At 32.4% G+C, this 5,571-nt stretch overlaps 1 long non-coding RNA gene across 1 annotated transcript in view; it reads left to right on the top strand.

Moving 5' to 3' along the window:
• Positions 1 to 1,120: 1,120 nt before the first annotated feature.
• Positions 1,121 to 5,571, top strand: part of LOC111635508 — a 10,876-nt gene continuing 6,425 nt past the window's right edge. The window contains exon 1 of the long non-coding RNA XR_002758392.1: positions 1,121 to 1,309. This is a non-coding gene — a long non-coding RNA (uncharacterized LOC111635508). The remainder of the gene's footprint in view (positions 1,310 to 5,571) is intronic.

The raw sequence follows: 5,571 nt of genomic DNA, 5'->3' as shown, positions 1-5,571 counted from the left end.
CTTATATCAACAACCAATATATATGTTTGAATTTACTATACAGGCTATGGTAATAACTAATGTTTTGTGTATTATTTATATCGATATATGTACTATTATATAAAAATTTTTCGGGTAAGTGCCCCTGAGCTCAAAACTCTGGGCAGTAACAGTAAGGCTTCTATCCAAGATTGTAATAATTGCCGAATACTAATATCTCTCCAATTACAAAATACAAAATAATGTGTAATTATATCGGAGTCTGTAGGGAAAAACTAAGTTTAGATCAGAAGTTTTAACCTGGGGCCACTTACGCCAATACATTTTACGATAGGCTCTGTTATGTATTGGCAACATCATTGCCTGGGGTTTATATACATTGGCAACATTATTGCCTCGGAATGTAGAGTATAAAAAAGGTTAACAAAGGAGGAATCTGTCTGGACTATATTTTACGTAAACGAAGTGCAATAAAGACAATTATAAGGAATCGTGGACTTGTCTTTTTTCGTAGTAGTTAAACGTAATAGCTCACCATAATTACTTGCTACCAAACGGGTATCCCCAGGAATTTTTCGGGGAGTAGTCCGTTCGGATATGTCGGGCCCCGTCCCTCACCATCCGGTCGCCCCATTGTGGGCCTGGCCAAACCAATAATGGGCCTGCTATAAGAGGTCCTCTTAGTGCCAACGGAGCGGAAAGAGTAAAAAAATAAGAGTTAAAAACGTGTTTTTAACTCTTTAACGGGTTCTGCCTCGTGGGCACTAAGAGGGCCTCTTTTTAGCAAGTCCATTATAGGTTCGATCAGGCCGCAATGGGGTAACTGGGCGGCGAGGGACGGGGCCCGACATATCGGACCACCTCCGAAAAATTCCTGAGGATTTTTCGACTTGTTCGGGTTCGATCCCGGGTCCCACAGAGCGGTGGCTATTTTCTTAGCCGCTCGGCCGTCAACTGCCTCCGATTATTGTAAATTTATTGTTTAAGATTTCGTAAAATATAAGTTAAATTAATATTTATTTATAAAATTTATCACGAATTATTAGAGATAAATTTGAATATATTAACTTCTTTTTTTAAAAAAAAGAGTAATTTAAAGTTTTGTTTGGCTAGTTTAGTGCTATTTCTGGAGGAAAAAAGCGTGAGTTTTAAATCGAAAGATACGGGAGAAGCACGTGTTTGTGCTTTAGGCGTGTTGTTACGATTGTGTTGACGTTTACTGTAGAGAAATAATGGAATTTAACAACGATGCTTTTTATTTTAAAACCATTAAACACTTGCAAAAATTAGGAACTGTAACGCAGAATTCAGAAATCTCCAAATATTTTCTGTAAGTTGAATTATTAGAGAATTAAGAGTTTTTATTTCTATAAACAATTAGAATATTATATGAAAATACGGCAAAAATGTTCACCAGCTAAAGTTTTAGGCCATCCCTACAGGAGAAAAACCGAAAGAACTATGGTTCAAGGATTGTTTGCAAGATTCAGCCTTTCAAAATTTGCTTCCATCTGTGCTCTGTGCAGCGTTTTTCAAAAATTGATGAAAATTTAAAATGTAAACATCATGACAATATGAAATGTGTTGAGAAGAGCTGCCAGATATTCTTTATTTTTAAAGGATAATCCTTTATTTTAGCTAAACTGTTCTTGTCCTTTATTGAAGCGAGAAAGGATGCAGTTTATCCTTGATTTTCATTTTTCAATGTCTATTTTATAAACTTAGCAATGGAAGTATAAAAAACCTAAAGATTACATAAATATCTAAATACAAATAGTTACCATCTCCAAACATCATTCATAAATACATAGCTTAAGATACATAGTAACTACTTCCCTCAATTATTATGGTTTATATTAAGCTAGAGGACCATGCTGCTGATATTTTTGTCGATTCTCGAAAGTTGATTGCAAGGCCTTTATGCTTTGCTTTACAAATCTGCCAGGCTTCCGCGTAATGCCGGTGTTTCCGGTGTATATAAAATTCCAGTTACGGACTCAAGGCGACGTAGTAAATTAATGTATATAGGGGCAACAGGAAGATGTATCAAAGACAGGTTAGCAGAACATCAAGCAAATATAAGAAAAGAACAACCATGCACGGCGCTGGCCACCTACGTTTTAGCAGACCCGCAAGACGTCAAGGCTGAATGGGACCAAGCAAGACTAATGCAGATAGTTCGAGACCGGAAACACCGGCATTACGCGGAAGCCTGGCAGATTTGTAAAGCAAAGCATAAAGGCCTTGCAATCGACTTTTGAGAATCGACAAATATATCGGCAGCATGGTCCTCTAGATTAATATAAACCATAATACTTGAGGGAAGAAGTTACTATGTATCTTAAGCTATGTATTTATGAGTGATGTTTGGAGATGGTAACTATTTGTATTTAGATATTTATGTCTATTTTATAATAGTGGTGATAGATCCTTATATACTGTATTAATCCCTATCCGTCCCCACAGAAAGCTAAACTTTTAAATATTTTAAATTTTAAATTAAAAATTTACAAATGTTTATACTCAATGTGAATATAAATATTAAGTTTTTTAAATTAAATTTTCAATTTTAAGCTAATTTTTAAGTCAATCTAAAATATATAATCAAAATGCTTAGTTAACTAAAGTATCATTCAATTTTTATTTGCTTTTACTTTTTTGTGATTGGATGGGTTGAAGTAAAAATTAGAGAGTGATATCATTAATCATCTTGCAGTGTCCTTTATTTTAATTATAGAAATCTGGTAACCAGATATGAGAGTGACTAGATTAGAGCTTTTTCCTGCTTTATTATTTTTTCTTTACTTACCACACTTATGTAAAGCCATAATGTAAAGACAATGTAAAGCCATAATAATAATAACCTTCACTTTACTTAATTTATTCATTATTATAAGATTATGGAAGCTGAACTGATTATGCATTCACAATACACCTTTCATACACTTTCAGTGTAGAGTACTTAAAATCATAAATTTTTCATTCTCATTCAGGAGCCTGCTTCAGGATAAAAACATTGTTTACAGAAAATTGGCTGATACTTTTTAAGTTTTGAATGTAATAAACTCGCTGTATACTGGGTGAAAAGTGTAAATATTGCTCACAAAAATAAAAATCCAGCTTGCAGATCAAGTTTGTTTGCTTTCAGAATTGATCTGTGAACTGAATTTTTAGTTTTGTGAGTTATATTTATAAAATTTGGAATGTTCTATTGCTTTTGTTCTTCAGATACCATTTTAATTTTGAATATATAATGATAATTGTTTTAAACTGATGAGGTAAATCCATGATATAAAAAGTAAAATGCAAATTTTTAACAAAAAGATCACCAAGCATTAAGGAATATGATATCATCAACACTAGAGATGTGTCTTACTATGCATAAGATGATTATCAATAAATGCATGCCATTCATCAGACAGCATATTGGATTTCTTGCTATTAACACAACATTTTTGAGTCGTGTTAAATATCTGCCAAGACTGTATTAATTTAAAACAGTATAATTTATTCAAAATTAAGATGATGTCTGAAGAACGGAAGCCATAGAACATTCCAAATTTAAAAAGTCTTAGCCAATGTTCTATAAGCAGTGTTTACAATGTGAAACNCATTTTTGAGTCGTGTTAAATATCTGCCAAGACTGTATTAATTTAAAACAGTATAATTTATTCAAAATTAAGATGATGTCTGAAGAACGGAAGCCATAGAACATTCCAAATTTAAAAAGTCTTAGCCAATGTTCTATAAGCAGTGTTTACAATGTGAAACAGGTCCTTGAATGAGACAAAAAACATTTTTGATTTTAAATACTGTGTTGGAAGTGTATGAAAGGTGTATTGTGAGAAATTAATTTATTCACTTTCTTAAAACCATTTGTCCTTAAATTTATTAAAATATGAAATAATATATATAAAATGTAATTAAATTGCTTATTTATTTATTATATCCTATTGGAACAACATGCAAACAGGCCAGGATATTGGGACAGAACCTTGAAACTGGAATTGTCCTGACCAAACTTGAATGTATGGCCAGTCTAAATTTTGTTTGGAAATGCTTACTAGTTCAACCATTGAGACTGGATGTCACTTAAAAATGTTAACCTATAAAGATTCTGGTGATTTACCAGGTACTCGCACGCTTATTGATCTTTGAGGGTTGAAGTATGTTATCTCCTTCGAAGTTGATATCAATGTCCAAGAAATGTACCTTCCCCACATATATTCCAAGAAATTTGTGCGATCCTATCCCATACAAAATTGCCGCTTCCGAGCATTAGTGAGAAGAGCACACACGCACTCTTCGATGCAACAAACTCTAGCAACAGAACTCCAACGTATAGAAAAAGCCATAAATAATAATCCATATGGGCTATCATTAGAAGTAGAGCAACATGACTTTTTGAGGGTGGGTTAGAGAGAGACTAAAATATCAATGCTACTAACCAGTTGACAGTAAGCATTCTGAAACAAGTTTGAGACTTTCCAGCCTGTATTCAGGTATCAATGTGATAGTGACATAAAGTACAACTCGGATTCTTTCTTACCGGCTGAATCAGAGTTGTGCTTTCTATCACAATTGTATTGATACCTTTAAAGATGGGTTGGAAATCTCAAAAATGCTAGGGTTTAATGGAAATTTTTGTCTTGATCTCCTAGCAATCAGTTAGCTGTACATATTTTAGGGATATCAAATCTTCAGCTTTTTAAATTTTTGAAGTTTTAAAAGTTTTAATACCAACACTTTTGCTGTAGTAATTTATCGTTACTAGAAATGAATGAATTTAATCTATTATGAATGGATTAAATGACTATATTGGGAATTCTTAAAATTAAATACAGACCAGAAATTTTAGAAACCAGCTTTATTTAAATTCAGTTTAGAATTTCAAATTGTTTGATTATTAAATATGTTTTGGATTTTCTCTGAAGTAAAATGTTAAGTATACAAAAGCATTAAAAAGATGAGGAGGCAATTAAGTTGCAATGTTACTATAAATTGAGAAACCCTTTTCACTATCTATTGATAGGTTCAATGCTTTTGAGCACTAAGTAATTTGCATTTTCACTATGCTTGTGTGCCAACACTGACATTTTAATTTCTTCCGCTTTGAAATTTACTTTTACTGTTAAAATCTTTTAATTAATATTCAAATAAATCTTTTAATATTTCTGTGAATGATATACAGTAGATCCCCCTATAAAACCGTTTCCTATAGTTATTATTCCTATAAAAATTGTGGCATTATCCGTAAACAACGGTAAAAATAACTCCTATAATACGTAAAACGTCATCGGGCAGCCGAACTACTTACCCGCCGTCCGTAGCGCCACGCTACGGAGAGATTTCTATCGTCTGGACAGTATTATATAAATTATATATAAATTAGGTACTGTACATATAATTATATATTAATTATATATAAATTAGGTACTGTATATATAATTATATATTAACTTAATTTATTGTAACTTTATTATAATTAAATATATATTTTTCGCCGTCTAGCGTCACGCTACGGCGAGTTAGGCGACCTATCGTCTGTTTAGTACTGTAATTTTATACATTTCTTGTGAAAGAAACATTTCT

Source organism: Centruroides sculpturatus, unplaced genomic scaffold (genome assembly GCF_000671375.1).
Source record: "Centruroides sculpturatus isolate CEXI.00-Female unplaced genomic scaffold, Cexi_2.0 scaffold978, whole genome shotgun sequence".
NCBI classification, from domain to species: Eukaryota; Metazoa; Arthropoda; class Arachnida; order Scorpiones; family Buthidae; genus Centruroides; species Centruroides sculpturatus.
The sequence above is the reverse complement of the archived record's forward strand: the minus strand, read 5'-3'. Positions and strand labels throughout refer to the sequence as shown.